General features: G+C 39.5%; 1 long non-coding RNA gene across 1 annotated transcript in view; it reads right to left on the reverse strand.

Moving 5' to 3' along the window:
* LOC118024335 overlaps nucleotides 1-24,092 on the reverse strand; it is an 83,323-nt gene that overhangs the window by 41,920 nt on the left and 17,311 nt on the right. The window contains exon 3 of the long non-coding RNA XR_004683085.1: nucleotides 14,528-14,705. This is a non-coding gene — a long non-coding RNA (uncharacterized LOC118024335). The remainder of the gene's footprint in view (nucleotides 1-14,527; nucleotides 14,706-24,092) is intronic.

The following is a 24,092-nucleotide window of genomic DNA, read 5'->3' on the forward strand; positions in this document are numbered from 1 at the left end:
TTTCTTTCTTTCTTTCTTTCTTTCTTTCTTTCTTTCTTTCTTTCTTTCTTTCTTTCTTTCTTTCTTTTTCTTTCTTTCTTTCTTTCTTCTTTCTTCGTTGTGCCCCCGCTAAGTTTGCAAACACCATCTATCCAGAAGCCAAGGAACAGATCAGTATGCTGTGATAACTGAATAAGAAATAAAACAGTTTGCCTTGGAGTGAAAGGAAGTCAATGTGGTATTGGTTTAGAAACATTTAAAAATGAAAGTAGGGAAGGAGGAGTGGAGGCATAACCTTCCCTCATTGATCCACTTTTCATTCTTACCACGGTCCTGTCCAGAGATTAAAATGCACAGTGAAATATTTTGTTAGTTGAGACAGTGTTCACCACAGAATAAAATCTCCTCTTGGGAGTTGTTTGCTGTTTGCCTTTTGGTCCCCAAGATGCCAACATTGCATCTCAAACCAGAGGAAACACGGATCAGGAAGACAATGACAAGGCAGGGCTTGAACCCTAACTGCTGTTTCCTCAGGCCGGATGGGTCTGTCCTTAACCCCACTGTCCTATTATTTGGTAGGTCACTGCTGTCATGGCCTTGCTGGCATCTGGCCCTTGTCTGGTCTTGATTTAAGAGAAGCAAATATGATATATATATATATTCCAAATATATATTCCATATATATATACATACATGTATATATGTTTGCCAACACTCAAAACCCGAATACTTTCCTTTCTCCAGTGAGAGCTCATTCGTAAGAGTCCTCATGCTAGTTGACAAGCTCTTATTTTTACCAATAAAAGTAATTCTAACATCACTATGTTATCTAGCAATTTCTATTGTTTTTAGCCATTCAGCCTGTAGGAATTTGGTATAGAAGCCCTAGGAAACACAGCATTGAAGAGGAGCTATCCGGTTGGTTGGCTACATGGATCTGGAGCTCAGAAGACTAGTACATGCACTGCAAATTCACACAAATAGAAGGTCATGGAAGGAACAGGATGAGGTACCCTGGGAAGGAATATGTAGTGAGTCGTATGGTGGGACTACAGGCAGGACCGACATTCCTGGTCAGGGGAAGAGTGGCCTGCAAAGGACAAGGAGAGAGGAACAAATGTCCTTCAACTTGTTACACTAGCTCCAGGAGGGAATCTGCTTTGGGAAACTTGCAAGGCAGAAGTGAAAAATCGGGAAGGGATGCATTTAGGAAACTAGGGAAAGCAAAGTAGGGTTGAGACTGAGAAGCTCACAATACTGAATGAAGAGAGTCAGATCAGGGCCTGGGTATGTTGTAGGGAGAACTGTAGGAAGAATGGAGAGTTCAGGAAGCGGAGGCGTACCGTGGCGAGTATGGAGGAAGTGACATATGGAGAAGGAGAGAGAGACAGTTGACAAACATGACAGTAGCACTCAGTTAGGGGGGTGGAACCATAGCCAGCCTGCAGCCACAGGACATGGATCTGAACAGCAAATCAGAGCAAGCCCGAGGTACCCAAAATAGTCATTTTTGGCCAAAGCAGACCTTAAACTCAAGGGGGTGAATGATGCCCTAGAATTACCACTAATTATAGACTTAGTAGGAAAAGCCCCTAACTCCAATATGCCCTCACTTCCTTTCAAAATGAAATTCCTTTGAATTGACTGAATTTAATTCCTTGGGGTCTGCATCAACTGTATTAATAAGCCCACACTGATTTGGGAGTTTTGCTTTATTCTCTTACAGTCTATAAAACACTAATAAACACTGATCTTCCTACAGTCTCCTTGCTACTTTTCTAGAAAGAAAAAATAGAAAAGAAAAATATCCCTGCAAACAATCCTCGTTGCATTTTGATGATGATCCTGAAACTTTTCCTCTGGTAGCCAAAAGTAATTACACTCAGTCGGGGCAAAGAAATCTTTGTTTTCTAATTACGGAGCAGATATTTTACAGAAGCAATTACCCCTATGCCACCATTAAAAACTAACCTCACAAGTTGATCTTTGATTCAGGGAACAGCTGTGTGCTTGAGCCAGTAAAAAAAAAAAAAAAAAAGGAAAGAAAGAAAAAGAATTGCCATGTATATGGACCAAATGCATTTCAGAGCTGCTTTCTCTGATTTCCTAGAATTCTGAGACTCTTGGAATCAGGAACAAGCGCCTGTCACTGCTCCTTCTGCCAAGGCAGGGATCGGGGAAAATGACATACTGTATCCTGGCGGGAGGGGAATGTGATGAGCACGCCTGTGTTGGATCTCAGGACCTGGGTATATCTCACGTGACGTCTGCCCCGTGTAGGGAGTGATAACGTTTTACAGGATGGCTCTGAGGAGTCATTCACTTAATGTGCAGCTTGGGTGAGCATCTACCTTCTCAGATGCACTACAGCTGCGCTGTTCAGAACCTTCCATGGTTGCCCTTATTGCCTATTCTACCTGGGAGATGGAGACAGTCCGTGGGTGCTCCTGAGACCCTTTTCCATCCCGGTTCCCGCTCCTCCATGCTCCCACCAAGCTAAACCACTCACCTTTTCTCTAGCTCGTTCAGCTTTCCTGCCTTTACTGCCTCCCACCCCTGGTGGACCTTCTCAGTTAGAGGCAGTCTCATTTTGCACAAGGAATGCGTTTTCTTCGATTTACGTATCTTAGGAGCAGTTATCCTGTGGGAACATCTACAAAGTCTGGAGTATATGTTCTCTGAATGCATAAAGCTACAAGCAAAATTATTCTTTCAGATGGGTAGCTATCCGTTTTTCCATGTTCCCTCATTATTTTGTCCAATTACAGAGTTTTTGTGAACCTAAGGTGTACCCACTTGTTTTGTTTATTTTCCACATTAGCTCTCATGTTTTGCAGAGAGAATTCTTCTAAATTACCCTTATTGTGATGATAACCACTGCCCTGTCGCTTTTGGAGCATTTTCCCACATCTAACATTGTTGCAAAGTTATTGATCTTTTTTTAGGCACATTTTTCTGTATCAGGCTTAGCACCAACACATAATAAAAGCTTAGGTAACATTGTTACATGACATGTAAAGATTTTACATTATTAAAAATTGTAAGTGTTAAAATAATAGCGTAATAATTGCCACAATCATTCATAGAATTTCCAAACCGTACAAACAACAGATTGGTTTCTGGAATAATTACAGTAATGACATGGAAGAGTGAGTAATTGGCTTTACCGGCAAAAGAGGCCTCAACATTTACTAATAATTTGAACACAGTTTACTATCCATTCAGCCCTACCCATTTAGAAGTTATACAACAAGCTGTGTTTGTAATTTGGGGAGTAAGAATAATTCCAAATTTTGTGCCATAAATGGGACTTCATTAACATCATATTTTCAAATCCCCACCATTCAGGTTCACAACAGAATAAAACAACTTTGAAATTTTCTCCCACTACTTTCTCCCCTTCTTCTCCCAACAATTTCTACCTGTCAAAATTTTACCAATGTTTAAGGACTAGATCAAATATGACCTCTTTTAAAAAACAAAACAAAACTTGTCTTAATCTTCCCAACATAATTTGATCTGCTTAAGTCCAGCAGCATTTGGGCCTATATTACAGGACTCTTTCATGTAACCATATCTGCTTTTCTCATGTTTTCCTATCCCTTCTTAGACTGTTCCTTAAGGAAGTGATCTGTGTGTTACCTTTATAGCCCCTTTGAGCATCCAGTCCAGCACTTGACAGAGCAAGTGTTGAATAAAAGTTTGCTTTTAATTAAATCAAGTTGTAAGTCTCACTTGTCTCCAATGACCTGGCCTCAAAGCTGATTCCTCTGGTTCAGCCACCCGTACCTGAAAAATCAACTACTTTCTAAGAAAGTAAATTTAGGTCTGTATTAGTTTCCTGGGGTTGCCATAACAAAGCACCAAACACCAGGTGGCTTAGAATAAAAGAAATGTATCCTTTCACAGTTCTGGAAGCCAAAAGACTAAGATCAAGGTTGGCAGGGTTGGTTCCTTCTGGGGGCAGGGAAGGAGAATCCATTCCATACCTCTCTCTTAGCCTCTGGTGGCCTGCTGGAGATTTTTGCCAATTCTTTACTTCTGTGGATCACCCTGATCTCTGCCTTCATGTTCACATGGCCTTCTCCCTGTGTGTGGGCCCCACTCCAATATGACTTCATCCTAAGTAACTATATCTGCAATGACCCTATTTCTAAATAAGGTCACATTCTGAGCTTCTGGAGATTAGGACTTCAACATTTGAATTTTGTGAATGGGGAGGACACAATTCAGCCTGTATTAGGCACCACTCTATAAAAGAGCCAAAGGAAAAAACCTGAGATCACTTTTGTACCACTTATCACTAGCCTGGGAAAAGATCAAAATTTAAAATTTGAAGTACAGTTTCTACTGAATGTATTCTGCTTTTATGCCATTGTAAAGTCAAAAAATCATGAAGTTGACCCATTGTAAGTAGAGGACTGTCTACACGTTGGCATGGAGAAAAGGAATCCTTTATAAATGAACTAATTTATTGAGTCTGGACTTGAATTATCAGAAGTAAAAGATCTAGAGGTCTCCTCTCCTCTTGACAAACAGAACACCCATTTTCTTTTTTTTTTTTTAAGCAAGACCCAATTAAGCCTTGATGTAGAGATGACAAGATAAAACATTATGATTCCATCCACAGTGTTCATAATTCCTTTTGCACATTTGCATCTCTAAAGAGCCAGATCGGACAAACTCCTGGCATTTTCTCAAATTCTGGTCTCTGGCATCTATCTCTTAATAATTTCCAGAAGAGATGGTGGTGAAAAAGGAAGCAGCAGTTCATTCTGGGTCAGCTTCCACGGCAACGGACTGATGTTAGCATTGGAATCTTTCTTCTGATGGTGCCTTCAGAGGAGAGAGACTTGTAAGGGTGTCATGCCTAATCCCCATTTATTCTGAAAAGATACAAGACACTCAACAGAGAAGTTTCACGACCTAGTGCGTTTGGACTTTTCTTTCTTTTCTTGGCTTTGCTGGTTCCGTTTTGTTAAAAGATCTCCAGTTTGTTTCACTGAAGTAAATGTCCAAGGAGTCTTTGGAATAATAGGACCCAAGAGTTTATTTGTAGCATCTCATTAGGAACCTCATAAGGTTTTGTTCTCACAGCTCTGGTTGTTCAACTGTCACCTTATTTACAAATGAGAGACTAGCCTCCAGGCAAAGCAAAGGCCTGGTGTTTAAAAAGTGCAGATTCTAGCGCTAACCCTCAAACCAAAAAGTCACAGATGTTAGGAGTAGGACCTAGGAACTTGTATGTGCTTCTGATGACTTATGACTCCTTCCCACTTTTAAGAACCCAGGATATTGTGATTCCTCCTGGAAGCAAATAAACACAAGGCCTAAAGAATAATCCAAAGGCAAAGTCTGTTGAAATTGGCTAAGTTCAGGGCTCCACATAAAACCTAACAGTCTGGGGGAATATGCAAGAGAAAAAGCTATCAGACTTGCCACTGTTTATTGGAGAAATCAGGCCTATTCACATGGTAAGATGTTTCAGGAGTAACATAGAACAGCGTGCAACAGAAGAAAGAAAATAAGCCATAAATGCTGAAGATCTGAGTGGTAAAAGATTATCAGAGTTGAGACAGAACGGTTCCTTTCAAGAAAAGTAATTTGGTTTTGGTAAACTGCACATCTGCCTAATACTGATTGAGTGACAGTTACACATTAGAATCAATTATTTTCGGCCCAGAAACAGAAGCATGAATATGTGAGCATATTGTATATGATGTAGCATTTTTTAAAGTGGAGAGAAAAAGAAACAGTATTTAATAACTGTGTTGAGACTTCCTGTTTTGAAAAAACGGGTTAGATCCCTCCCTCATGCCATACACAAAAACAAATTCCAGATGGATTAAATACCTAAAGATAAACCACAAAACTACAAAAGCATTAAAAAAAAAAAAAACAGAAAGATATTTTTATTGATTTAAGGCTAAGAAAGCCTGCCTAAGCAAGATATAAAACAGAAGAGATGTAAATGAAGAGATCTGACAGATTTGACAACATAAAAATAGAAAATCTACACTACAAATGTCACCAAAAACAAGGTTAAAAACAAACAAATGGATAACAGCTAGAAGAAAATATTTTTGGCTGCTACGATGGATTGAGAAATAATATCAAACATAGAGTTACTGCAAATCAATAAGAAATGGGCAAACATCTCAACAGGAAACGAACAAAATTAGGTGAAGGGTAAGAACAGACTATAGGAAAAGAAATACAAATCATGAGCAAACATGAAAATATGCTACACCTCATTTAAACTCTAAAGAGATCGATATTATTACAGCAAATCTTTAACAAATGTTGATAATATCCACTGTTAGCAAGAAAGCAAGACCAAACACGCTCTCATATACTGCTGCTATGGTTGTAAACCCATAAATATTAATTAATTAGTTAATTAATTAATGCCCATATACCTGGAATCTGAAATTCCATTTCTAAGAGTCTATCCTCAGAAAATGCCAGAAACAATACTACAAAGATGTGTGTAGGAAGAAGAAGAAAAAAAAGATTCACTGCAAAGTTGTTTATGATGGTGAAAAATTAGAAAGATCTTCAAGTAGAATGCTTGGTCAAAGGGTAGGAAAGTTTTCAAGTTTCCTCTCTCTCTGATCTATTGCAAAATACTCTATACATTTTCTAAGTAGGACTTAGGATAAAATAAATTAAACAGCCCTAGAACTATTTGTTCAACAATATTATAGCCCTGCTGCCCGAGGGCAGGGCCCATATGCCTAGCCCGCAGACAACAGTCATTATGGATTGAACGAACCTTGCCAAAAGCTTTGATCAGACACCAAGTTCTGCTGAAATAAATGTCTGGAGCTACTGACGAGTGTGAAACTCCTAAAAGGACCCTCCCTTGTCTAGTGAACCTGACATTAGGCTAGGAATGACAGGACCTGAGTGAAATTGCACCCCTAAATCGTGTCACCTTGGACAAGTCTCCAAGGTGACTTCCCTGAGCTCCACTGAACATGTTTGCAAAATGGGGATTATGATGCCTGCCCTTTCCAAAGGACTCCTGTGAGGATTATCGAAATAACCTGGGAGGTCAAGGTTTAGCTCTGTGTAGACCTGGAGTATTACCGAGAGTGAGTATTTCATGAATGAAATGAAAATTGAAAGCTACCCCTGGAGTCAGGACAGGGGTCCATGAAATGCAAAATTTCCACTTTTAATAACCATAAAGAAGGGTGTCCTACCATTTCAAAGACAATTGCTTACTTCAGCAGTTTCTTCGGGTTCTTAGGAACACGTACCATTTTACCCCCTCCCTGGCACAGACACATCAGCAGAACCAGGAGTAACCAGCGTTGGGTAAGTCATTCCAAGATCTCAGGAAACAGGGTCATGCTTCAGAAAAGGAAATAAATGCTTGTTTTGTTTAATCTCAAACACGGTGCCGGGTTTTAACATAAATCCAGTCTTCACCTCCTGAGGATGTGCGGCAGATGCTTCACAAAGTGGAGGTCCAGCATCCCATGGTCCTGTTGCTGGGCCCCTTGTCCAGAGTGGTGAGCCCTTCCTTGGAAGCCATTTTGCATGATGTGACCTCACTCCCTGGCCCCCAGATGATCCGTCTAGAAAGGGGCAGCTTGCCCAAGCTGGTCCAATCCAAGTGTCTCTTCTCCGAACTTGGAAAAGGCCAGCCGCTCTGTGGGTTGAGGCTGTCAGTTTTAACTATGAAAAGGTAGGACAACCTTCTTTAGAGTTATTAAAAGTGGAAATTTTGCATTTCACGGACCCCTGTCCTGACTCCAGGATAGAATTTATCCGTAGAGGTAAGATGAAAATCATAACCTGTTAGTATTTCTGGCTTTAGTCTTTCTCCCTCCCTCCCTCCTTCCCTCCCTTCTCTGGTCAATCTCTTTGTAATCATGCATATAAAGAATGGGGTATATTAATTCAGAAAACTTTAGTCCTCGTCATGAACAATTTCCTCCACTGTTGTGCAAGTTTAAAAAAAAAAAAAGGTGGGGGCGGGGGGTTTCTCATCCACTCCTCCCGACTCTTCACCAGCTGTTGAAAGTTTACAAGCCAACAAAACAAGCTTGTGGTGGACAAAACAGCGTGCAGAAGACACGGACAAATCCCATCCTAGGCTGCAATGGAAAACATGGTGTGGCTTTTTCTATGCACTCAAGGCAGGCTACCGTAGCAGCAAAGACAAGAAGCAGAAACTCTGAGGCACTTTAGTCAATAGGAGAAACAATTCCGAAGATCTGTGTCACCAATATGGAAAGTCCCCAAACAAGTATTTTAAAATAACCACTTTCACAGCCAAGTTTATACAGCAATCCTCCCCCGCCCCCCACCCTCCCCCATCATTAGCTCGGAAGCCAGCCTGGGGGGTGGGGTGGAAACATGAAGACATGAGCAAGAGAAAAGTAAGAGAAGAAAGGAGACATCATCGTCCCTGGTTTGCTAGTGGCCTTCTGTTCCTCCTTCCTTTTCTTCTTAAGTTAGAGGACACTCCAGCAGCCATCAAATAAATTCTCCAGGGTTGTGCTGAAGTTGGCTTGAGTGAGTTTCTGATGTTTGTAACAAAAAAGTCTGGATAATATTGATAGCTATTACTACCCACCTTTTTCAAGGAGGACGCTGAGGGTCATCGAAGGTAAGTAACTTGCCCAAGGTCAAATGGTTCTCCTCCCACGTTTATCTAAGTCTGAAGTCCAAGTTCCTTCCCTTGGGCTGTTGTGGACAGGACGTGTCCGAGCCCATGGCAGCCTGAATTATCAGGGTGTAAGGTCTTGCTGATTTCCTTCTTGGTTCTGGGCAAGAAGTTATCTCATGAGACAATCCCACTCATTCCCTGCTCCTATGCTCCCCTAGGATTTATGTGCCTTCCCATTTTTTCTGCTCCCGACCAGAACCCTGTTCCCTGAAATCTCTAGGTCATGGCAGGTCAGTGAGGGAGGAAATTTGGGAAGGAGAGCTTTTGGTACGGCTCTTCTCAGAATCAACGCTGGAAAGGATGCCTGCTGTTTACCTTTGTATAATTTGATTGTGTACTTAAAGATTGAAAAGCAAGTGGTGAATTTCAGTCCTTCCTGTCTGCCAAAAGTCAACACACTCAATCTTCCCTCCCACCGTGCCTCGCACACAAGCATTTCTGAAACGGAGGAAGTGGGCCCTGCCATTGAACAGAATTGATGCATTTGAATTTCCTTTGCTTTGGTAAAAAAAAAAATAGGGGAACGAAAATATATTTCACCCCGAATCCTACCATCCTAGCACTACCAGGGTTAAGAATTTGCTACATTTTCCCACTCCTTTTTCTTATTCATCTGTTTCATATACAGTTGTTATGACGGTGTCTATCGAATTTTGTAACGTGCTTTTTTTTTTTTTTTTTACTTAGCATTATATCTCAGGCATTTTCCCTTTGCTGCATGTTTCTTAGAAACATAAATTTAAGGAGAGGCAAATTATGCTACAGATGTAGCCTAATTATGGCAAACATTTGCAGGGGGTTCTCTGATAACTTGAATGTAGCTTTCTTCCAAAGGTCAGTATGCTCATTATTAGGAGTTGAGTCAAATATTCCTTCTCCCCACTTCCTGGAAGCCAATGTCTGGGAACAGGTATAGGGCTCAGCCCCACAACGCTGTACACCTTGTGAGCGAAATGCAAAGAGTTAACGCAGATGTATAATGTGCCTGTTCTGACAGAGCTATAATCTCAGTGAGAGGCATGTATAACTTAAGCAAGTAGAGCTAATAGGGGCTCTCACCCCAGACTAGGGTTTATATGTGGTTCAACCATTTAGAACTCTGTAAGCACCTCTCTCCAATTATTTACCTCACTGTAAATTTTGTCCGACCTTAGCAATAACAGGGATAAGTTGGAAACAATCTTATTTCCCATTAAACTTACACTAGTTTTCACTAGAATTCCACTAAAAAGTTAAGTTCCGTATGAACAGTGATTTTTTTTTTTTTTAAATGATTCCTACTACTCTTTCTGTAATCTTTTCCTCCCAGGGTTTATTTAGAAGTGTACTTCTTAATATTTTTGTTATTGATTTTTTCTTTTTAAATCAATTTTACTTAGTTATAATTGTGTACCATATAACACATTTTTAATATATGGTTTAGTGAGTTTTGAAAAATGTAAGCACTTACATAACCACCACCACAATTAAGATACAGACCATTTTCTTCACTCGAAAATATTCTCCGTCTCTACCCTCAGCCCCAGACAACCACTAAACTGCCTTCTGTCACTACAGACTAGTTCTGATCGCCAGAGAATTTCACATGGATAAAGTCATATACTCTTGACCTTCTGTCATGCGTCATAATGTTTTCGAGACACAGTCATGTTGGTACATGTTATCAGTAGCTTGTTTCTTTTTATCGCTGAAGGAGTATTTTATTGAATGGGTATGTCACAATCTGCCCATTCACTGATGAACATAGGGGTTGTTTCCAGTTTTTTGTTCTTATAAATAAAATGACAATAAACAACTCTCTGTACAGATGGTCCCAGACTTATGATGGTTCGACTTACTGTTTTTAGACTTTACTATGGTGCAAAAGTGATACGAAAGTCAGTAGAAACTTACTTTGAATTTTGAATTTGGGTCTTTTCCCAGGTTAGCAATATGTGGTCTGAGCCTCTCTATGATGCGGAGCGGGGGGCAGTGAGATACAGCTCCCCTTCAACCCAGCAATCAGGAGGGTAAACAACCGATACATGGACAACCGTTCTATCCCCCATGACCATTCTGTTTTTCGTTTTCGGTACAGTATTCAATAAGTTACATGAGCTAAAATAGGCTTTATGTTAGATGATTTTGCCCAACTGAAGGCTAATGGAAGTGTTTTGAGCACGTTTAAGTAGGCTAGGCTAAGCTATGATATTCAGTAGGTTAGGTGTATTAAACGCTTTTTCAACTGAATGATATTTTCAACTTACAATGACTTTATTGGGATATAACTCCGTCATAAGTTGAGGAAGATCTCCAATTCTTTTTGTGGATGTATGTTTTCATTTCTTTTATGTACATACCTAGGAATGAAACTTCTGAATCATATGATAAATGTATAAACTTTATAAGAAACTTACTATCCAAAATATATAAAGAACTTATACAACTCAACATGAAAAAAATCTGATTAAAAAATGGGCACAGGGGTGCCTGGGTGGTTCAGCTGGTTAAGGGTCTGCCTTTGGCTCAGGTCATGATCCCAGGGTCCTGGGATCAAGCCCCTCATTGGGCTGTGTGCTCTGTGGGGAGCTATTTCTCCCTCTGCCTTTGCCTGCCACTCCCCTGCTTGTGCATGCTTGCTCTTTCTCTCTCTCTGTCAAATAAATAAATAAAATCTTGGGGAAAAAAAGGGCAGATGTCCTAAATAGACATTTTTCCAAAGAAGACATAGAGATGGCCAACAGATACATGAAAAAATATTCAACATCACTAATCATCAGGGAAATGCCAATCAAAACCACAATGAGATCTCACTTTATACCTGTCAGAATGGTTAACATCAAAAACAGAAGAAATAAGTGTTGGCAAGGATGCAAAAAAAAGGAATCCTTGTGCACTGTTGGTGGGGATGCAAATTGGTACAGCTACTGTGGAAAACAGTATGGAGGCTCCTCAAAAAAGTAAAAATAGAATTACCATATGATCCAGTAATTCTACTACTGGATATTTATATCCAAAAAACAAAAACACTAATTCAAAAAGATATATGCACTCCTATGTTTATTGCAACATTATTTATAATAGCCAAGATATGAAAGCAACCCAAGTGTCCACCATAGAAGAATCAATACAGAAGATGTGGTGTATATATATATATATACACACACACACACACACAATGGATTATTATTCAGCCATAAAAAATGAGATCTTGCCATTTGCGACAACATGGGTGGGCCTAGAGGGTATAATGCTAAGTAAAATAAGTCAGTCAGAGAAAGACAAATACCACATGATTTCACTCATTTGTGGAATTTAAGAAACAAAACAAATGAACAAAAAATGAAAAAAGAAACACTCAAAAAAAACAGACTCTTAAATACAGAGAACAAATTGGTGGTTGCCAGGGTGGGGGGAGGAGTGAAATAGACAAAGGGGAAAAAATTCAATTAAAAAAGAAAAAAAAAAAAAGAGAAGAAACTGTCCAACTTTTTTCTAAAGAGTTTCTACAAAAAAAAAAAATAATAATAATAATAATAATAAAAGAGTTTCTACAATTTTACATTCCCAGCAGTGATAAATTAGGTTCTAATTTTTCCACATCCCCACCAACATTTGCTAATGTTCACCTTTTTAATTTTAGCCACCCTAGTTGTTTTAATTTGCATTTATCTATGACTAATAATGTTCAACATCACTTTATTGCTTTTTTACCATTACAATATCTTCTTTTATAAAGTGTCCGTTCAAATCTTTTGCCCAATTTTATTGGGTTATTGCCCTTTTACCACTGAGCTATATAGCCCTTTATCTTTGACATAAATCATTTGTCATATATATGTATTGCCAATATTTTCTCTGAGTCTCTGGTCTGCCTCTTCATTTTCTTAACACTATCTTTTGAATTAAAAGTTTTCAATTTTGATGAAGTCCAATATATTCATTTATTTTATGGTAAGTGTCCTTTTTTATCCTAAGAAATCTTTGCTTACCCTAAGGCAATGAGGATTTTCTCCCATGGATTCTTCTAGAATTTTATATTTTAGCTTTTTACCTTTAGGTCTAAGATTTACTTTGAATTAATTTTTATATATGATGTGATGTACAGGGTGGAGTTCACTTTTTGTATATGCATGTCTAGTTATTCCAGCATCATTTGTTGTTGTTGATTTTTAACTTTATTGAATTTTGTTTAGAAGTGAAACATTGATTTGCACTCTTAAATTTGATGAGACTTCCTTTATGTTTCCACATACAATTTTTATTGTGTGCTTGAAATAAATGTGTATTCTTAAGTTGTTGACTACATGTTCCCTACATGTCCTTAGAGCAAATTTATTAATTGTGTTTTTCAAATTTTGTATATTGATGCTGGTTTTCTTTATTCACTTATTTTGTCAGCCACTGAGACAGATGTGCTAAATCTCCCAATACAATTGTGGTTCTGTCCATATTTGCCTTATACATATATGTTTCAACTGCATTATATTTTATTTTTTTCATGAAAATTGTACTGCCTTATATATTTTGATGACATATTATTGAATGCATACAAAGTTAGAATTCTTATATCACCTGCTTCACCCTCTCCCTCTCCACCTGCTTGTGCTCGCTCTCAAATGGATGAATAAAATCTTAAGAAAAAAGTATCAAGAAGTTTGGAAAGAGGTAAAGTTTACTAGACTACTAGACAAAGATATAACTTTTGCCATACCAGATGATATTGGTCAATCTCTATGTTTATTTTGTTTTGTTTAAGAGTAGGCTAGAAAGGAAAAAGCAAAGGTAGAAGAAAGGATGAGGGGAACATATAAAAGGTGGAGGAGGGTCTATACATGGGAAGAGGGGCTCCATGGAGACATCCCAAGAGATTAGCTGGGTGACATAATAGCAACCAATCTCTGTTGGAACTCAGAGGTTGGTAAATGTTTGTCATTCCCAAGCTTAGGTTCCTGGATAAAAGGAGTCTAGAAATTTGGAGCAGAGGCCCCAAAACCATGCTAGTAACAACAGACTGAGACTCAGTCCATATTTAGGAACTCTGAAATGATAAGACTCAGTTTAGAGCTCTAGAAATTTTACCAGTCCCTGCTCATGGACTTTTGGGAACCTGTCTAGAGCTTTGCAGCTTATAAATATCCAGCCTCAACTCATATAAATGAGCTGCAGGTTTAGGGTGAAAATATCCTTTCCTTTGCCAACTACAAACCGTGTGTCTTACTTTTTGGTTATGATTCCAGCTATGATTCCACAAGTATGGCCTAACCTAGTCTTCCCACAACAAGCATTTGGGAATATTTTACAAGTTGCATCAAGTCTTGTACAGTAAAACCAGGGTCTTAAGTTTTCTAAATCATCATGCTCAAAATAAAATGTGTTAGCACCATAATTTCTATGGTAGAAGGAATGATGGCAAATCTACATCAGTGTCTATGCCTACTTAGAGGCCTTAAGCATAGTTCAATAGAGATTTTGGTCCCTCTTAGGTTTTTCCCACCTTCATAAATAAGGACCAAACAAAGGACCTCCTGGAAGATAACTAAACTGAGGAAGTTTTCAGAAAACCAACCCTATGTGTATGATTATATCATGTTACCATTTATTCTGTGCTTGCAAAAAGCCAGGCACTCATTATGCCAAGCTCCAAGCATACGTTACGGTACCTCATTCAAACATGCAAATAGTCCTACCACACACTCCTATTACCGGCATTTGAAAAATCGGCAAGGTGGAATAGCTTTCTCAAAGTCTACTGTATAGGAAGTGCCAGGGCCAGAAATCAAATGTAGGTTTTTTCACTCCAAAGCCAATATCCTTAACCACCACCCTATAATACACGGTGAAGCAAACTTCCTACTGGTATTATCTCAATCACTGGTTACTTACCATGAGCTTATCTCCCCTTGCTGCAAACTCATAGGCTAGGCCAATCACTGTAAGTTGCATTTCCCAAGCCATGACCTCGCAAAGTTCTCAGGTGTGCTCTGCTATCCTCCTTCCTTCGCCAGCTCTGGATCTCCCTCCACGTGGGACTCCGTACTTCTTTAGCAGACAATGCGTGAACCTGAATAGAGAAGAACAAATATGAGGATTAACTTTTAGGGGAATAATGGCATTATTAAAACATGTCCAGGGTGGGAAAAGAGTCAAAAAACACACCTAGATCTACACAGATTGCATGACATTCATCTAGGGCATTAGATTTTGTAGCAAGGTTATCTATTTCAAATTGAATCCATGCTCTCTTTTTTGAGCCTTCTTCCATTTTTTCACAGCAAAGCTATTTTATGCTTATTGGTTCAGGGGATGATGTAAACAAGGAAACAGTAGGAAAAAATAATATTTTTCTGGCTCTAATGTTTTAAAAGCCTAGGCCTAGAAAGGACTCTCAGCTTAGATAAAATATTTGTTGGAAATCTTGAAGGCAAGTAAAGCCATGTAGGAACCATACAAACAGGAAGAAGGAAGTCTCTATAGTGACATGCTCAGGCCAATGAGGGAGGACCAGAATGGGTGGCAGATGTCTCATCTTATAAAAAGACTACATTTGGGTGCCTGAGTGGCTCAGTCGGTTAAGAGTCTGCCTTCAGCTCAGATCATGGTCCTGGGGTCCTGGAATTGAGCCCCACATCCTGGCTCCCTGCTTAGCTGGGAATCTGCTTCTCCCTCTCCTTCTGTTCCTCTCCCCTGCTTGTGCTCTCTCTCTCTCAAGTAAATAAATAAAATCTTTAAATATATATATATATATAAAGAGGGGTGCTTGGGTGGCTCAGCCTGCTTCTCCCTACCTGCTACTCTGCCTTCTTGTGCTCTCTCTGTCAAATAAATAAATAATCTTTAAAAAAAAATAAAAATAAATATAAAAAGAATACATGAAAGAGTTGCTAAGATCATCAGACATCTAGCTCCCCCACATTTAAGTACAATCCTAGAGTAGGAAGAATCCCCAAGTTAACTGCAATTAAATGTTTTCTACCCTGGTGACATGGGGGCTTGAAATGGAAATTAGACTGAATTTCAAAAATATAAATTGTTCTTCTCATACGCTGAGGCTTCTGGGCTGAGAGTTACACCTAGGACAATTTTCTACAATTGAATGCAAACCAGGAGAGCATGACTGGCCAACTCCAGTCTCAAAGCGGACCCTGGGAAAAGATCAAAAGAAAGAGGTTACAGGCCATAAGTTTAGGAGATTTCTGGACAGCAAGAGGGACAGGCCATGCCTTCCTGCCAAGTCAGCTCATAAGAAAGGACAATTTGTCTCTTTATAGACATCCCAGAGCAGGGACGTCAAACAATTTCGAAACACTTCTACTTAGGAAAAGGGCCAAAATGTTACATAAAGTTAAAAACCAGTTTGCAGCCCAAGACCAATGCTGAACCCTCTCCAAGTGTATTAGGAACCCTTTTTCCCTAAAAAGAGAGGGCTACACCTTTGTGCCCTGTGGATCTGAGGCCATTGTTTGCTTTTCTCTCAGAGAGATGCTAAATATGCCTCCTTTTTAGCCAACAAACTGAAGGAAGGGAGAAATCCATAGACACATATGTGCGGAATCTGGCTCCCCTCCGATTGCCAAATATCCTGTTTCACTGCCATGAATTTGTATCCAACTTCATGCACACGCTGAGCTCAGCTGATGCCATGGAGACAGTGTAAGTGGAGAAAGGACAAGAACCATGCCTCCTGCAAAAACAAAAGGTTCTTTCTATTCGAAGTGTGATCCAAGGACCTGCAGGAAATATGTCACTTGGAAGCTTGTTAGAAATGCTGGATCTTGGGCCCCCCCTCAAGGCAGAGTGAAAATGCCCCAAGACGATCTTGAGGACAGTGAAAATAGTCTGTAAAATATTATAATGAGGGGTATGTGTCATTATACATTCATCCAAACCCATAAACACACAATAACACCAAGAGTGAACCCTAAGGTAAATTATGGATTCTGGGTGAAGATGATGGGTCAGTGTGGATTTATCAGGTGTAACAAACGTACCCCTCTAGGGAATGATGTTCAGAGGCCATGCATTGGGGGAGTGACGGCGGGGGAGGGGGCGCAGTTTATGGGAAATCTCTGTGCCTTCCTCTCAGTTTGCTTTAAACACAAAACTTCTCTAAAAAGTATAAAGTCTTAAAAAAAAATGAGGCCCCCACTGCTCCAGCAGGAGGGATGTTTCATGGTGGGAGTTGTGTAGAATCATACAATGAGCATGGAGAACAGAGCGGGCTCCAGAGTTCGTCTGCCTGAGTTCAAATCCTGCCCTCTTTACTTACTAGCTCCAGACCCTTAAGCAAAGTGCTCTCTGGACCTCAATTGCCTCATCTGTAAAATGGGGACGATGATAATCATAATGGAATTAGTTCCTAGGGTGGTTGTAAGGATTCAATGAAACTGCATACATAAAACATTTAGAATAGCCCTCGGCTCAGTGCACCCTCAATAGACGGTAGCTTTTACTATTTTTAAGAAGTGTTTTGCATTTTGGATACCTAACAAGGGCGCTGAAATCATCTTGGAAATTCCTTCCACGTTCTTCCTTTCCAGCTACAGAAGACATAGTGAATGATTTTAACCACTTCTGACAGGTGCACACTAAATGGTAGCTAGTGTAGCCAGTCGCAGGGAGGAATGGCATAAATCACTATTCCCGAACTTTATGCATTCCAGAAACATCTTCAGTCTTTAAAAAAAAAAAAAAAATTCCATATACAACGCTTACATATTATTTTTACTTAAATCAATTTACAATGAGTTTGTTTTTTAAAAGCTACATCCTAAGCAATAAATACTGTCTATGAAATCAGTGGTTTGATGTGCTTGTATTTTTTTTCTAATCTAATTAAAGTGAAACCATAACTATGGAAATAAAAACATTCACACATGCATAAAAACGTTCCTTACAACTCCAGGAAGCCTCCTCATTCCAACATTAGCATTTTATTAGCTCTCAGCTGCAGTTCTAAATGTTTTGACATTAAATCTCTCCACCCAAGTGATCTGAGCAAAACCTTTTGGCTTCCAGCTCCCTGCAGCTCAGCTGGGGACCAGAGTCACCAAGCGTTTTGCCCAAGATAACACAGCCAGTGCAGGGCAGAAAGATCAGAACACAGCTTTTCCAAAACACAGAGGCACGTAACACATAAGCCTCCTTCCCTTCCCGCGGCCACCGCCCCCCACCCACACACACAGCACCAGGATAGCAACCGTGTCTGTGTCCCTATTCCAAGCCTCCCTGCTAATGACTTCTGTCTTATTTCTGTGATTGTTTAAAACCCCTTCCTTTCACATGGGTATGATTGTTAGGTTCATGCTACAGAGCTAAAAGTAATTGTGTCTACATGTCATGCCTTTCATGTTGCAGTTTTCCAATGTTGAAGGGCCCCAATTTCTTTCAAAGCCATCAAAGTTTTTCTCCCATAACCAAAGCAATGGCTTGGTTTTCCTGCCATCCTACTTGTTGCAAAGCACATTTCAAAGGACTTGAGCCTCCTGGGCCAGATTCCATTCTCCTTAAACATGCAAAGCTATGTTTAAAAGGAATGCGTGAGCAAGCTCCCAGGAGTGACAGCCTCTAACTCAGTTATTTCTTTTCTGTGTGTTTTCCCTCCGTGAATTATGTAGTGATGTTCTAGGGGTTCTTGACAATACCAATTAATGGCTGAAGAAGGAGAACAAATTAGCAGTGTCTCTCTGCTCTGCTTCATGGCAAACATGATAATGTTCTTGGACGTTATGTTGTCAACATTCGGTTCAATTCGGTAAATATTTTTTAAGGGTTCCAGCAAGCCACAAGTGCTGACTGCCGCAAGAGTTCAAGACCTAAATGTGGCATCTTACAGCCCTCTCAAGAAAGAGATGTCTTCTCGATATGTTCACCCAACAAAAAAGTTGTCAGCTTGTGTTGATCCAAATCGTGCATTCTCAGCGGGGGCAATATTGCCCTCCAGGGGGCAAAAAATGGTTCTTGGAGGCAAAAAATATCTTAGATATTACAATGTTCAACTCTACCTCTTATTCTTTAGCACTTGATTTGTCTCATCAGGGTGAAATTTAATTTATTTTGATTTTAATTAATTTAAGTCATTAATTTACTAATTTGGATTTTTTTTTAAAGATTTATTCATTTATTTATTTGTCAGAAAGAGAGAGAGCACAAGCAGGGGGAGCTGCAGGGGAGAGGGAGAAGCAGGCTCCCCGCTGAGTAAGGAACCCGATGTGGGACTTGAGGGATCATGACCCGAGCTGAAGGCAGATACTTAACCGGCTGAGCCACCCAGGCATCCCAAATTTACTATATTTGTTTAACTTAATTTTCTCTTAGCAGGGGGTAATAATGAAAAAATGGTGGAGAAACATTGATATAAATAAAACTATATTTCAAATATGCTTCTCCTTTGATGGAATAATTCCACTTCTATTATCTCTCCTAGAGAAAGAGTCCCCAAAAGAGACATGAATACAAAGTTGCTGACTGCATTATCTTTTTTAATAGTGGAACAACCTAAATGTCCACCAGCTGGAAAAGGTTAAATAAACTATGGTGCATCCATGTTAGGAGATACTCTATATCCGTTAAGGGGAATGAGGTAAGTCTGGAAATGAAGAAAGAAACTGTCAGAGGCCACCATGTCATAGTACTGGGTGGAAAAAGCACTTTGCAAGATATATATGATGATCACATTTATATTAAAGCCAACACACAACAGATCTATGTGTTTTTCTCTTTTTTTTCTCTTTTTTTTTATTTTTTTAAAGATTTCATTTATTTGAGAGAGAGAATGAGAGACAGCACAAGAGGGAAGAGGGTCAGAGGGAGAAGCAGACCCCCTGCTGAGCAGGGAGCCCGATGAGGGACTCGATCCCAGGACTCCAGGATCATAACCTGAGCCGAAGGCAGTCGCTTAACCAACTGAGCCACCTAGGCACCCTCTATGTGTTTTTCTATGCACATGTTATATATGTAAATACAAAAGAAAATGAACGGAAGGGTACACACCAAAGTCATAAAACCAATTACCTCTGGAGTGGATTTGATGGTAGAGAGACGGTTGAAGAACATGAGTTTTTTTATTTATCTCTTTCTATGTGCTTGTTTTTGCATTTATTCCAAGAATGAGTCACGAATAACTTGTAGAAATAAGAATAGTAAATACAGATTTATCCAAAATAAACCCTACCTCAACCACCTGACCCTTGAAGAAAATATGTCTTCTTTATTCCTAATAAAGAAGGAAATCAAAAGCCTATGTGCTCTAGTTAAAGTTTTATCTTTTTAGTCAAATTATAGAAAAATGACACAAAGGTATGCCAAGTCTTTGAAACAAATTACTGTGGTAGAGCAGAAACAAATACTCTACTAAGTTTTGAAGTAGCAGAACTCAAAAAGTAAAGAGATCAATTTTATTACATAAAAATAAAAGAGTGGTGGGCAAGATCTCTGGAAGGTGCCTTGCCAACACATATCAGAATGTGGATGAGCATACTTTTTAACTAGCAGTCGCAAGTCTAGCAATTATAGAAGAATGTTTATTGCTGCATCCTTTACAGGACAGAAAAATTAGAAGTCATTTAAAAGTCCATTAATAAGGGATTAGATAAGCAAAATATGGCAGATACATACAAAGGAGTACTTTGCATTCATTCCCAATAATGGTCTCTATTTATTAACATGGAAGGTGATCCACAAGCTTATTGTATAAAAAAGTAGGTTATAGAAACACACAAAGAGAATGATACTATTTACATAAATATTTATAATCACTGTGGCTGTTGGCAAAAGGGCTCATTTCCTCATCATATACCCCCTACTTAGGACTGTTTAATGACACAGTAGCTGGTTTCCCCCAGAATGAGTGATCTAAGACAGTAAGATGGACTCGGCAACATTTGAATTACCTAGCCTATGAAGCCATGCTCTATCATTTCTGAGATGTCCTATTAGCCACATAACCGAGCCCTATTCAGTGTGGAAAGGGATCACGTAAAGGCACGAAAACCAGGAGGCAGGAACCACTGGGAAGCCTCTTGAAGACTGGCTACAACAGGAATATATTTTTTCTAAGTTTTTGTAAATCTTACTGAGGTAAAATAGGACAAAAATAAAGTAACCATGGCACGGTGCAGAGAATTCTACATGTATTGCTGTTTTTCATCAAATCTGAAATGCCATCAGCCAAAGGACATACCATTATTTTCTATACCTGTTAAAAGTAAATAAGACATTGGCAAGAAAATTATGAGATGAATTTTTACTGTCTACCTATTGAAAGAGCTGCTTTAGACCTACAATTTAGCAATTGTTTACTATATATCGTGTGTCTTAATGAGAAAAAATACAAGAGAAATCAAACATTTGCAGTCTGAATGTTCTAAATTGGTTTTCAAATCAGAGTCGTCAATGTTCACGTCTTTCCACACAAAATCACCCTTCACGCTATCAAAGATCCTCCTCTGGGCTATTCTTTTAACACTGACACCCATTCTGCGAGTTTTGATGTTAATGCTGTCTTGGTCCTGCTACAATCAATCACAACAGCTTCTCATTGCTTTGAAATGTCTTTCATCTGGGTCTGTGGAATTTCACAATTTCTCCTGCTTTCAACTGCATTACTTGGCATGGGATAAGAAAGCCTCCTGCATGTAGTTCAGGAAAAAATAAATAAATAACATGGCTTTTATCTACTCCTGAATATCTTTTTTAGATCTCGTGAACCAGTCATTGTTTTGCAAGAAAAAATATGGCGCTGTGGTCATATCTCCAATGATGAATACTTGCTGCATAAATGTCAAACTTATGCTCAACTATCTGGCAGGAATTGCAAGATGCATCCCTGGTTGCAGAAATGTGAAGCTATGAACAATATGCAGCCTGGAATTAATGATACATAGTGTACCTTCCTAACTTCCCAACAGCCCCATGGAATAGTTGCTGTTTTTATGAATGAGGATGCTGAAGTTTAAGGAGAGAAAGTAGCTTGTCCAAGGTCACACAATCAGGAAGAGAGATGGATATTTAACCCTTCTGCCCTCTAGCACTTCTCAAGACAGGATAGGCATCCTCGTCATGAACATCAGGATCAACATGGCCATAGACATCACTGTTGTCCCAACCATCTTTCTTGACATCCTCATAATTATCAGGGTCCTCTTCATCACCGTCACCATTATCACTGTCCCTGTCATCACCACCTTCTCCATCATCATCATCGCTAGCATTTACTGAGCATGTACTTACTATGTGCTAAGAGCTTACTATGTGCTAAGGGCTTTATGGGGGTTGCCTCATGACTACCCTCATTCTCCAAACATTGGTAGTGAGGCTTAACTAACTCACTCAAGATTATTCAGCTGAGGCCTGAACTCAAACCCAGGCCATTAGACTCTAGAAACCATACTCTTTACTACTCTGGTATTAAGTACAGGAAACCCCAAACAGTCAATAAATGATGCATCTATATGTGCCTAGCCCCATGACTGGCATGTAGAAAAGAAACAATTAGAATAACAACAATAATAGCAGCTCATATTTATTGAGTGATGACTATGTGCCAGGCATCATACTAAGTGCTTCACAGAATTTATTACTTCTAGTCTTCAAATTAGCTGTAGGAGGTAGGCACTATTTTCATCCTCATTTTACATGTGAAGAGATTGAGAATTGGACAAATTAAGAAAGTGTCCAAGGTTATACAACCAGTGAATGACACAGCAATAATTCAAGCTCAACAAGGCTGATTCAAAAGCCCATGTTCTTAAGTCCTGCACAATATTGCCTCCTACAAGGAGCATTATGAGTGAATCTGTTTTCAGTAATTAGCCCACAAATATTGCCTGAACACATACTACATGCTATGTGGTGTGCCAAGTGCAATGCATATAGCAAAGGATAAGAGAAATATGGACCCTGCTTTCATGGAAATGACAGTCTGGATGAAACACCAGTAAAAGTGAGAATTATGGAGACCACCTACAAAGATGGTGATAGAACACTCACATTTACATCCTACCCTGCCCAAAACTCCACTAAGAAGACAATGAGGTTATGATGATGATAACTAACATTTATCACTGTGTCAGTCATGGATCTGATCATTTTACACATATTATAACATTTAAACCTTACAACAAGTGTCCAAAGTCCTATAGTTAGTTTGTGGCAAAGTGAGTGTAAGAATCCAGAGCTTCTGCTTTTGTGCACCCCTTTACACAGAAAAGGAATGAAAATATAAATTCTCCAGGACAGAGACTCCAGGAGAAGGAATATCCATGAGTGGGAGAGAGCAACAAAGTTGTACAGAATGGAAAGCAAGCAGGAGGAGTAACTTATTTAACAGGGCACAAGGCCATGAACAAAAGCAGAGGACTGGGGAGGACCTCAGAGAGACTCAGAAACCAGAGACCCCTGGTATCACAGAGTGTGGGAGGGGGACACAAGGAGTAATCCTGGAGGATAAGATGGAAGTCAATATTCATAACAGCCAACACCTTCACCTGCTCCACTTTCTCCTAGGTACAGAATGTCAGAAGCCAGGCAATCACCATCTGCTCCAAGGAGACATTAGCAGGAAAACTTACCAAGCTCTGGTGTCTCCTTCCAATTGGAAATGTGACACACTCTTGGCCTCTCCCAATCTCTCACTTGATCCTCCTACAGAGCAGGAATGGTAAATTGAGGAAGAACAACTGCCCAGATTTTGTTCAGCTCTACTCTTTCCTTTTGGAGGACAGTCTGTCTAACAGAGGGAGTATTTTCTCCTGCTCTTCCCCAATGTAAGTCTTACCATGAAAGGAGGACTCTCTCGGTCCAGCTTTGTCCATGACTGAGTACAGAAGTCTACAAATCTGAGGTTTAGTCAGACCCACTTGGCTCTCACTCTAAGCCATATCCTTGCCTGAACTTTCCAATAGTTAAACAAAAGTGGTATTTTGATCTCACATCTACCTTATTTTTTTGCCTTATTTCTCAATATGCCCAGAACTTGGGCTAATTATAAAAAAAAAGAAGAAGAAGAAGAGAGGAGGAGGACAAAGACAGAGACAAAGAGACAGAGACAGAGGGAATGGAGAAAGGATGGGAAAAGGAGGGAAGGAGGGAGGAAAGGAAGGATGGGACAGAGGGAGGGAGGAAGGAAGGAAGGAAGGAAGGAAGGAAAACAGAGAGTGCAGGACTTTTTTTAAATGCTAAATAACATCCTTGGAGAGCTATGAGAAGATAATGTACCCATAAAACAAAAATTTATTTATCAGAGAGCAAAGAAGTAAATATAAAAAACCCCAAATAAAAATTTCCATGGATGAACTTGAAGATAAAGTTCATCCTAGTTTCTTTTCCAGGAAAAAAAACAAACAGAAATAACGAGTTGAAAAATATTAGGTGGAGAGAGAAGAGACACGAGAGAAAAGATCAGTCCAGAAGGTCTAACAGCCAAATAATGGGAATGTGAGCTCTAGTTCCA

Source organism: Mirounga leonina, unplaced genomic scaffold (assembly GCF_011800145.1).
Source record: "Mirounga leonina isolate KUSES-001 unplaced genomic scaffold, KU_Mleo_1.0 Mir_197, whole genome shotgun sequence".
Taxonomy (NCBI): Eukaryota; Metazoa; Chordata; class Mammalia; order Carnivora; family Phocidae; genus Mirounga; species Mirounga leonina.